The 12,300-nt window shown below is 37.9% G+C and overlaps 1 protein-coding gene across 11 annotated transcripts in view; it reads left to right on the forward strand.

Annotated features, from left to right (window-relative positions):
* Positions 1 to 12,300, forward strand: part of CRACD (capping protein inhibiting regulator of actin dynamics) — a 252,420-nt gene that overhangs the window by 113,613 nt on the left and 126,507 nt on the right. For all 11 annotated transcript variants that reach the window (XM_064584526.1, XM_064584524.1, XM_064584525.1 and 8 more), the window contains one exon: positions 9,332 to 9,473. The gene's annotated coding sequence lies outside the window, so the exon portion shown is untranslated. The remainder of the gene's footprint in view (positions 1 to 9,331; positions 9,474 to 12,300) is intronic.

Genomic DNA, 12,300 nt, shown 5'->3' on the forward strand with positions numbered 1-12,300 from the left:
AGAGGAATTTACCTGGATATACCTACTCTGGGCCCACTGAAGGATCCCATTGCTCTTCCCTCTACCTCTTCCCCATCAGTCCCCAGGGTGTGATACCAAACCTATATTGCCTCATTATTGCTGATTTTGTTGTTGTATCTGAAAAAGAGCCCCAGATGTAGTTATTCTTGATTCACAAACTGTTAACATTTCAAGTATTCTGCAAAGTTCCTCCTGAAGATAATGAGAAAGGAAATGAATAGAGATTGGACTAGGGTTCCAAACCTGAGTGTTCAGCATAGGACAAGTTGTAGCTTGCTACCTCAACAGTAAGTGGGCTTCCATGGAGCTAGTGTAGTTGAGCTGGGAGTCATAACATTTAATGGAGTTTCACCAGGCTCCTTTTGTCTAAATGGGAAGAAATTTAAGAGAGGAAAACCAGATTTTGGACCTGGAACCATACATACAATGCAGTCAATACTCATTATTCATGGATTCTGTATTTGCCAATTTACCTGCTAGCTAAAATTTATTTGTAACCCTAAAATCAATACTTGGGGCACTTTAGTGGTCATTTGCAGACATGCATAGATCAGTGAAAAATTTTAGTTACCTGGTGTGCATGTTCCCAGCTGAGATCAAACAAGGCAATTGTCTGCCTTCTGGTTTCAGCTCCCATATTATAAAGAGGTATCCTTTTCGTGGTCAATTCAGTACCATGGTTTTTTGCATTTTTGTGGGTTTTGGTTGTTGGTGGTGATTGCACTGTTTTTAAAATGGCCCCCACGCATAGTGCCAATGTGCTGTTTAGTGTTTCCCGAGTGCAAGAAGGCTGTGGTGTACTTTACAGAGAAATCTGTGTGTTAGATAAGCTTCATTCAGGCATGAGTTATAGTGCTGTTGGCCAGGAGTTCAGTCTTAACAGATCAACAATATATATTAAATAAGATGTCTTTGTTTTTTTTTTTTTTTTTAAGGATTTTTATTTATTTATTTAACAGAGAGAGCGCGAGAGAGCACAAACAGGGTGAGCAGGAGAGGGAGAAGTAGGCTTCCCGCTGAGCAGGGAGCCTGATGTGGGGCTCGATCCCAGGACCCTGGGATCATGACCTGAGCCAAAGGCAGATGCTTAACCAACTGAGCCACTCAGGTGCCCCAAATAAGATGTCTTTAAATAGGAGCTCACATGAAATAAGATTATGTGTATATATTGATTGCTTGATCAAAATGTGGCCAGAGGCTCTCAGGAACTTAGCCGTATATTTCTCCCAGGAGCAGTGGTTCCATGGTCACTAATTCAGTGTCCATGGCAACTTAACAGAGCATACCTACTGTAAATAATGAGAATCGACTGTACATAAAGCGAGTGCTTTCTTTAGAATGAGATATATTTCACAAATAATGTTGGGGTAATGGTGAATATCAAATGCCATCCCAATTGACTAACGAGAATTATAAACATCATGAGATTTGAGCTGGGCTCCTGAAGCCTAAGCAGCACAGGTATTGGCATCACTGGTCGATGCCCAGGTCCTGGAGCCCTGTGAAAGAAGGGGACTTCTTTAGGAGAAAGGATGAATTCATTTCAGCCCTTGGTAGGTTGGGGGAGGTCCTCTAGAAAGTTTTGCTTAATGATTTCATTTAAACTTAGTTCTCACTTGCCACTAAAAGGAGGATAAAGAGTTGAGAGAAAGAAAAAATTTTTGAGTGTCTTTTCTTCCTTTCTTGCTCTTTTGCTGCTTTCTTAGGGAAATCCATGTTAATAATTATTTTTGTTCCTAGCCACCCAGAAAATGGCATCCTGTATTTTACCTGGCAACCCTAGATTGAAGCGAAGGGGTCCAGAATCAAGAATTGTGTATGGGAAATTACCAGAAGTTAGCTGTTGCTGGAGCATGAACTTTGTAAAGTTTGAGTCATTTAGGGAGTCATGAGGGACAGAGCTGCAGAGGAGGGCATCATAATACTTATCACACTGTGGTAATTATTGGATAGTTTTTATGTTTCTATCAACTGGAACAAGATATGCCTCTTCCCTCCTTCCCAAGTCTTTAGCACAGTGGTTTCCAAGCTGTAAATGAAGATTTTTCCCCCCAGGGTTGTTTGCTTGTTTATAAATGTTGAACATACGATATTTTGAATACCATAAAACATTTACAAAATTGACATTTTTAAAGGGTGAGATAAGAATAAACTATTTAAATTTTTATTTTATTGATTAGTAGTATAAAAAATTCCCTTTGCTCCATGAGAGCACATTCATTGAATATGTCATTATTTGTTGCTTTGTTTTGTTTTGGTTTAAAACTATGTGACATAGACATTTGATGGTATGGTAATAAGTTCATTTTATTTTCATTATTTAAGTAGCTAAAAAAGATAATTCATAAAGAGATGCTGATCCAAATAGAAGAATGACATTATTGGTTGCACTTGGTAAATCATAATACATGTTTTTCAGTCATATCTACCAGCTATGCCAAAATTTTTGTTTCAATTCAGTAATAAGTTTTATTTTCCCATGTTATTCAGTTATTTTTGCTAATTATTATTAAGGTATTGCATTTTTATGTTTCTAGCAAAGAGTTCAAAACTCATTAAAATTCATTTGGAAGGGCGCCTGGGTGGCTCAGTTGGTTAAGCGACTGCCTTCGGCTCAGGTCATGATCCTGGAGTCCCAGGATCGAGTCCCACATCAGGCTCCCTGCTGAGCAGGGAGTCTGCTTCTCCCTCTGACCTTCCCCCCTCTCATGCTCTCTCTATCTCATTCTCTCTCTCAAATAAATAAATAAAATCTTTAAAAAAAAATTCATTTGGAAGATTTAGAAAAATTCGGTTTCCAAACTTTTAAAGTGTGCAGATATGAAGGTTTTTACTGACTACTTGTTCTTTCAGCGTTCACATATTCAAGTATTAATGCTAGGCATCGTACTAGACTAAAACAGAAAGCACACAACAGACCAAAAATTCCTGACCTCATTCAGTGAGAGAGGGAGATAGGCAATAAGCTGATAAAAAAGTATAGTTAAAATATGTTAGATCATGAGACCATTAAAGAGAAAAAGCAAGGAAGGGGAATGGGGAGTGTTGGGAGTCATTGCTATTTTAGATAGGGAGGCCAGGGAAGGCCTTGTGGAGAAGTGATCTTTAAGCAAAGACTTGAAGGAAGTGAGGGAAGATATCTGGGAACATATTCCAGGCAAAGGGAACAGCCAGTGGAAAGCCCTGAGGCAAAGTGTGCCTGGCTTCTGAGGCATAGCACCACTGGGGCTTGAGTGGAATTAGTAAAGACAAGGGTACTAGGAAATGGTGTCAGTGAGGTCATGATGAAATCACGTAATGACTTGTAGGCCATTGTAGGGAATTTGGCTTTATGCTGAGACATATAGGAAATCATTAGATGACTTGGGGCAAATGAATGGTGTGATTTGACTTAGGTGTTAATAAGGTGACTGGCTGCTGGGGGCAGTGGTGTGGTGCAGGATTTGGGCGAGAAGAGTATTTGCAAGGAGGTCACCTGGGAAGCTGTAGTGTTAATCTGGGATGAGGTGGTTTTGGTTGGGACTAGCATGGTAGCGTTATAGACAGTGAGAATTGTGTTCTTAACATATTTGGAAGGTAGACCAAGCGAGATTTGCTGACATTAGTTGTGGGAAATGTGAGAGAGAATTCAAGGATGACTCCTAGGTGATGCTTTCATCATTTTCAACAACAACAAAATCACCCGATAAAAACCTCTCCAAACACCCATTTTCAAAATATTATTTCCATAGAATGAATTTCCTTGAAAAGTAATTATTACTTACTGTTAAAGCATCAACTTTATCAGAAAAGTAAATAACAACTGGCTATGAGCAGAATTGCTATTACGGAATTATTTTTGAAAAAAATATTAGACATGCTTTTTTTTTTTACATCAAAAATATCTCTTCTGAAGTATATAGCTGATAGTTGGCATCACTGAAGCAGTATGAAATTTTAGAACACTTGTCTATTTGTAAAAGAAAAAATGTGAGGCAACTTAAAATTTGACAACTCTTCTTGGTGCAGGAGAATGGCAATAACCAAGCAACCACTGTGTCTCCAGTATAAAAAATTGTCGTGATCACTCCCCATGTTATTACAAGGTTTTATAATGACTCTACCAAATTAACGATGCCAGTGACATTCTTGGTGCTCGTCTAGATTCAACTTCTTTTCAGTAATAGCTTGCCTGTGAGTGAGGCAATGAGTGCATTTCATGTGTGGTATTAACTTTTCCAGGACTCCTTTCTTCACTCCACTCGGTGCGTATATGTGCTCCATAAAACATTGTTTTTATTAAAGAAGTCATTTGTTATTAGAACATATATTTCTTCCATGGTACTCATTTCTTTAGTGGTTTACTAAAAAAGTAGTTCTTTATGTCTTTCATTATTGAGACAGAAACGTGTACTTTCATGAATAGTATGATAAATTTTGCATGGTGAGTAATTTTTGAATATTTATTTCCTTAGATCTCCACCAACATTTTCTTTAACTGTTGACTAAGGAATGAATTTGATTGCCATATTTTATCTGTGCATTATGTAATTATCCATAAATTACTAATACAAGTGGTTGATTTTGGTATATTATTTAAATCATTTTTCACAGTGGCAGAATATTTCACAGACGATGTGTGGCCTTTTATCTTTTGTTTGAAAATACTTATTACTGTTTATTGTATTGAGTGTCAACATATAGAGATTTATATTCACATTCTGGAGACTTAATGTGATTTTATTATTTTATTTTTCTTATTTCAAGTTTTATTTAAATTCTAGCAGGTTAACATGTAGAGTAATATTGGCTTCGGGTGTAGAATTTAGTGATTCATCACTTCCATACGTCACCCAGTGCTCATCACAACAAGTGCTCCTTAATTCCCATCACCCATTTAGCCCATCCCCCCACCTCCCTCCAGCAACCCTCATCTTGTTTTCTGTAGTTAAGAGTCTCTTATGATTTGCTTCCCTCTGTTTTTTTTCCTTCCCCTATGTTCATCTGTTTTGTTTCTTAAATTGCTCATATGAGTGAGATCATATGGTTTGTGTCTTTCTCTGAGTTATTTCGCTTAGCATAATATCTCTAGCTCCATCATGTCATTGCAAATGGCAAGATTTCATACTTTTTGGTGGCCGAGTAATATTCCATTGTGTGTGTGCATGTGTGTGTGTGTATTATGCATTCTTTTTTTTTTTTTAAAGATTTTATTTATTTGAGAGAGAGAGAATGAGAGAGAGAGCACACGAGAGGGGGGAGGGTCAGAGGGAGAAGCAGACCCCCTGCTGAGCAAGGAGCCCGACATGGGACTCGATCCTGGGACTCCAGGATCATGACCTGAGCCAAAGGCAGTCACTTAACCAACTGAGCCACCCAGGCGCCCTGTATTATGCATTCTTTATGCATTCATCAGTCGATGGACATTTGGCTTTTTCCATAATTTGGCTATTGTTAATGCTGCTATAAACATTGGGGTGCATGTACCCCTTTGAATCAGTATTTTTCTATCCTTTGGGTAAATACTTAGTAATGGAATTGCTGGATTATAGGGCTGGAGACTTAATTTTAAAATATCTTGCTACTCACATTGGCTTTTTTGTGTTGTTTGTTGCCCTTTTAAGGCAGAATATGCACTAAGAATGTAGTTCACTCTTAATAATAGTGGATGTAAATCAGTATTTTAAATAGTTTTATTGATAGTTTCACATCTTGGGGACTGATGTCTTGTTAGATATTAGGTCAATATTGTTTTGACCTCATAATGGTGCTGGCAAAGAGCTCATATTTGAGATTCTGGGAACTTTGCAATGTCCCCCTGTTTATTTCTGTTATTCTGTAGTTGTTTCTCTGTAAAAAATAAAAGCAAAACTTTCATGAGCAAAATAAACCCTGTGCTTGTCTTTGGGAACAACAACAGAGGAACTGAGGAGACTTTTTCTGAAATAGCGTTGTGGGAAGAAGACTCAGGTAATAGAGTTGAGAATGAACAGCTTTGGCTCTTGAGTTTGCTGAAGGATTTATTAGTATTACTAGTCCTTTTCAAAGAACCAACTTTTTGCCTTTGATGACTTTTCTTTACTTATTCTAAAGTTCGTTGATGATTTCTGCTCTTATTTTTTATTATTTACTTCCTCTTTCTTTGGATTTATTTCTCTTCTTTCTCTAATTCCTTGAGATAGATAAACGATTGCTTTCTAAACTTTTTGAATATAACCATAGCTACATTTCACCATTTTTAATTTATCATGTCACTATTACTTACATCAAAAATTTTTTCTAATTCCCATTGTGATTTCTTCTCTGACCTATTGGTTATTTAGATATGTACTGCTTAATTGTCAAACACTTGAGGACTGGTTTTCACTTATACATTGATTTCTAGCTTAATTGAAAACATACCATGCTGTATGTCAATTAATTGATGAGGGTGCTATGACAATTCAATTAGGGAGGGAAAGTCTTTTCAACAAGTGTTACTAGAACAAGTGGGAGGAAAATAAACCTCTTGCCTTTGCATTATGCCACAAACAAAAATCAATTTGAGATATATCATAAAGCTAAAACTGCAGAACTCCTGGAGAATATTTTTAGGCTTTTAAGTAGACTTTAAGCAAAGATTGTTAAAGGACACTGAAAGCACTAAACATAAAGAAAAAATGATAAATTGGAGTTCATCAACATTAAAAACTTCTGATCATCAAAAAGACAGACATCGTAAAGGAAAACCACAGATTGGGAGAAAAAATATGTAATACGTATATCTGACAGAGGACTGGTATCAAAATATAAAAACTGTTAGTAATGTAAGAACTACAATTTAAAAAATGGACAAAAGTCTTAGAACAGACACTGCATAAAAGAAGATTTTTAAAAAGCTACAACTATTAGTCACCAGGGAGTTGCAAATCAAAACCTCGCACTAGAATGGCTCAAATTGAAAGTCTGCCAACACCAAATGTCGATGAGGCTGTGTAAACTGGAACTCCTATGTGTTACTGATGGGAGTATAAAATGATACAGCCATTTTGGAAAAATGTTTGGCAGTTTCTTATAAAGTTAAACATTCATCAACTCTGTAACCTAGCAGTTCCACTCCTAGGTGTTTATCCAAGAGAAATGGAAATACATGTTCACAAAAAGGTTTGTACAAGAATGTTTATAGCAGTGTTATATTAAATGGAAACTACCAAATGTCCATTCATCAGGAGAATATATTATAAGTTGTGGTATTTTCATAGAAAAGAGTACATTCTATATGAGCCCATTTGTATGAAGTTCAGAACTAATCTTTGGTGATAGAAATATAGAAATGAGAACAGTGACTGCCTTTGGGTTGTGGCAATTCACAAAAAGGGGCATGAGGGAACTTTCTGGAGTGATGGAAATGCTCTATATTTTTATTTTGTTGGTGGTTACACAATTGGATTCCTTTATCAAAATGTATCGAAGTATACACTTAAAAGTAGCTTATTTTACCATATGTAAATTATATTTTGCTTTTAAAAAGTTACTATTTTTCCTATTTCCTGTGCATCTATATTATTTCAGAATGGTAAGTTCAAAAAAGTACTCTGTGGTTTCTATTTGTTGAAATATCTTGAAAGTTCCTTTATGACCCACATGTGGTTAATTTCTGTAAATGTTTCATGTGTACCTTAAAAGAATATGTAGTGACAGTTGTTGGGGGCAACCTATTCCATATAGGTTAGTAAGGCTGAGTTTGTTAATTGTGTTACTCAAATCTTATGTATTCTTATTTTTTGTCTTTTTTTTTTTTGCTTGTTCTGTGACTTACTGAGAGATATGTGTTAAAATATTTTATAATCTTTATAATTTCGAATATACACATCGCAGTTATTTTAAAGACCATATTCTATGACTCGTCATCTCTGGGTCCTGTTTTCATTCTCTGTTTCTTCCTTGAATCTATGCCCTGAAATGCCTGGTATTGTTGATTGAATGCAGGACATTTTGTATAAAGAAGCACAGATACTGTAGATGGTGGTATCTTCCTCTATGGGGCTTACTTTTGCTTCTGATAGGCAGTTAGAGTAGGGCAGACCTTCTTAATCCAAAGAGAGACCAAACTGATTTGGTACTCAGCTCTGGTATTTTTTGGTCTGCTCATTTTATGTGCCTCTAAGCAGCTGCTTTCTGCTTGGCTTCTCAGCAGTTTTGCCCTGTGCCTCTTTAAGATCAGTAAATGTCCTTTTTTTTTTTAGAGAGAGAGAGAGAGGGAAAGAAGGGGCAGAGGGAGAAAGAGAATCTTAAGCAGGCTCCATGCCCAGCATGGAGCCCAGTGCGCAGCTTGATCTCACAGCCCTGAGATCATGACCTGAGCCAAAATCAAGAGTTGGACGCTTAACCGATTGAGCCACCCAGGTGCCCCAAGATAAGTAGATGGCTTGAAAGGAAAAGCAGTATAATGATTTGTCTCAGTTTTGTTTTTCTTCTCCCAAAGGTCTTGGCCTCTTACGTCCTGGCTACCTTGGTAACACTCCAGTGCCTTTAAACAGGTTTTTAAGTACTTATCCAGCTTTTCTAGTTGTGTTCGATGGAAAGTTGGTCTGATACAAGCTAGCCCCTTGTAGCCAGAGCTGGGAATCCTTCTCTAAGCCCATACAGTCAACTCCTCGTCAGGGCCAGACACCCATTGTCATCCTGAGATTTGAAGAGATTTCTTTCTGTGTCATTGCCGCAGAGTGTTGTCTTCTTTCTTAGCTCTGCAAAAGGCATATTTGAATCAGGGGATGTCTCCTGGACATTTCCCACATCCATTCCAGTTAAAATCTACAATCACTATGTGACGGTTTTCATTCTGGCAAGCTTATAAAAGATTGTGCATGCCCTACCCACAGGGAGCCCATTAACCTAATTAACTCTGTGATTGGTATTTGAATAAAAAGGTGCCTTTGCTACCTCTGGGGGAGGAAACAATCTAATGATTACTGCCTTTAATTCTCTGCTAAGTTGAATTTGTGTCTTCTAGCTCCTTGAATTTTAGTTAAACTACCATGAAAAATAAATGTGATAATTCTGTATGTAAGAAAGATTGGGAGCCTCGGTATTCATGGATATGATTCTTTCAGTCCCTTCAAAAGTAGAAATAATTTATAATAAATGCTTTTAAAGCCCTAGAATAAATTAGGCTAAGGAATGCAAGTTTAATTTTATTAAACCTAATTTAAAACCTCAGAAAAAGCAAAAGCAAAAACAAAAAACACTCCTTTGTACTGACTTCTGCCAGAATGGCAAAAAGATTAATTTTGAAGGCTTCCCAAGAGGACTGAAGATATAAAGTTCTTGATGTTTTGTTTTTTCTCAACAGTTCACAAGAGCAGTGATTCCCAGGTCTTCTCAGCAATGTACTCCATTTTCTGGTACGCTTAACCACTGATCTCCTTTTTACAAGAAGAAAATTTTGGTGGAGAGTTACCCAGCAAGGGAAGGACGTGTGGCTGTTAAGATAGGTAAGTCGTTTGTTTAGAGGATGGAGAGGGAAGTAGCTTATGGAGAAAGTACTAAAGAATATTTTATTTATTGTGAGTTGGACTCTAGAAATGGATAGAATGCATTTCACTGTCAAGTTAAAAGATCCTTGTTGCTGATGTCCTTCTAATTCTAGATTTAATTCTCAGCTCTTCTTAGCAGCTGTATAAACTTGACCACATCACTTAAATTCTCTGAGCCCCTTTCTTTCATCTGTATGAAAAAATTAATATGAAAAGCTTTTGCAAATGGGAGGATGTAATATAAAAATGTAATTATCACTGTTTATTGTTTTGTTACTGTTAGAAAATTCTATGCAATAGTTAGTGGTCTTGTGTCTCATGGTGCATTTGGGCCGTAGAGCTTGGTACTGTGAATTTGGGAACTCCATCTTGAGTGCCAGGTGTGGGAGACCTTCCCCACCTGCATCCCCTGTCAGAACAACATTATACCATTCTCTTGTCTACAAGTATCTGCTGCTTTTTAGAAGTTGGGGCAAAGGATGAAAGTTAAAGACAAGATCGAAGGAAAGAAAAATACCTCTATGAGTTGTTATGGCAAGCATTATATTAAGTGTTTGGATACATTATTTCATTTAATCCATGTACCAAGTCTTGTAAGGTGGATGTTATCCATACCATTTTCCTTAAGAGACAGAATTCCTTAGGCAGTCACTCAAAAGAATATAAAAACCATTCTGATTTATCATAACTTGGAAGATATTATTGGATGGTGGGAACTTGAAGTTTTTCATTTTTTCTAATGTTTTATAGTACACATGTACAGCTTCATAGTGGTTAATTAAAAATAAATAATGGATTTTGTTTTGTTTATTTATTTTTCAGAGATTTTATTTATTTGACAGAGAGAGAGACAGCGAGAGAGGGAACACAAGCAGGGGGAATGGGAGAGGGAGAAGCAGGCTTCCCACAGAGCAGGGAGCCCAGTGCGGGGCTCGGTCCCAGACCCTGGGATCACGACCTGAGCCGAAGGCAGACGCTTAATGACTGAGCCACCCAGGTGCCCCAAATAATGGATTTTAAAGAATCTTTGTCAAGTACCTATTATGAACTAGGTACTGTTTTAGGTGTTTGTCACATCAATGAGCAAAACATGAAGACCTCTGCCCTCATGGAGCTTATGTTCTAGCATAGAGGGAGACAGATAATAAATAATGCATGTAATAGAGAAATAATAAATTACTAGGCTATTAGAAGCTAATAAGAATATGGAAACAAGAAAAAGAAGAACTAAGGGGAACTGGGAGTGCTGGGTGGCACAGGAGTACACATTGCAATGTTAAATGCAGGAAATCAGGAGTTCACCGTGGGCATGTTCTAGGCAAAGGAAGCAGCTGAAGCAAAGACCCTAAGGAGTGAACAAGGTGGGATATTTCAGGCATAGCCAGGAGGCCAGTGAGCTGGAGCAGAGTGGACAGGACAGTAGTGGGAGGTGGATTTAGAGACGCAGTGTCAGCTTCAGAGAAAATAATGTCACTTCCTTAGTTCAAATCCATAAGAAAAGTTACCTTTTCTCCTGCCTACGTGGTTGATTCTGTGTGTGTTTCTTCTGCATTTAAAACACACACATGTACACACAGACACCAAATAAATTATACCTCCACTACTATATTAGTTCTTAGGGCTACGGTAACAAAGTACCACAAACTGGGGGACTCGAAATAACAGAAATATATTGTCTCACAGTTCTGTAGGCTAGAAGTCTAAAGTCAAGACGGGCAAGAGAGGGTGTTTTATGCAACTAATGGATCGTTGAACACATCAAAAACTAGTGATGTACCAAATGCTGGCTAACTGAACATAATAAAAAAAAAAAAGAGAGAGAGGGCGATGCTCTCTCTGAGACATAAAGGGGAGAATCCTTCCTTGCCCCTTCATAGCTTCTGGTGGTGGCCATCAGTCCTTGGCTTTCCTAGGTTTGCTGCCACATCACATCAGTCTCTGCCTCTGTCCTCACATGTCATTCTCCCTGTGTGTTTGTGTCTTCACAGGGCTGTCTTTCCTTTTCTTAGAAGGACAGTAGGCATACTAGATTCAGCATCCTACTCCAGTATCATCTCACCTTAACTAATACACTTATAATGACCCTCTTTCCAAATAAGGTCACATTCTGAGGTACGGAGGGTTAGCACTTCAGTATACCTTTTGGGGGGCACAGTTTAACCCCTGACTATAATTAATAATGGGTGTTACTCTTCCCCTGGTACTAGTGGAGAAGCAGGCTCAGAGTCAGTAAGCAGAGGAGCTAAGGGTCAGTGCACCGCTGTGGCAGGGATATGCGGACGGAGTGACGGGGCGCTGTCCTGGCTGAGGACACGAACTGCGCACATACAACACTGCAGTCCCTGTCCATACTGCTTAACCTCAAGAGAGCTCAAGACTGATGTTCTAGCTCAGCATTCCTATCAAAGGGAAAATAGATGCCTCGGTAACCCACTCCCCATGTTGCGTTTCATTCCATAGCATGACAGGCATAAGAAACAGACGCTATTTCCCTGTTTTCAGAATTTTTCCAGAAAAATAATACTTTAATTTCTGTGGTGTGTAGAACATTTTGTGATGAGACCACATGGGTTTTTCTTACACAATACAGGAAAACATATGACTGAGTCAATTGGCATATTGCAGTAGAATTAGGGGATTTTGAAAGCATTTAATATATTTTGCTTTCTCATTATATTTAAAAATTCTTTCTTAATATGGAGCTTGTCTGGCCATTTGTGAGCCTGAAATCAGCATTAGAGCTTTATTTTTAGTCTTAGCCTTGAGGGATGCACCTGAGAAAAGC

Source organism: Mirounga angustirostris, unplaced genomic scaffold (assembly GCF_029215605.1).
Source record: "Mirounga angustirostris isolate CCGP_5_RB_7025 unplaced genomic scaffold, mMirAng1.0.hap1 SCAF_2, whole genome shotgun sequence".
Taxonomy (NCBI): domain Eukaryota; kingdom Metazoa; phylum Chordata; class Mammalia; order Carnivora; family Phocidae; genus Mirounga; species Mirounga angustirostris.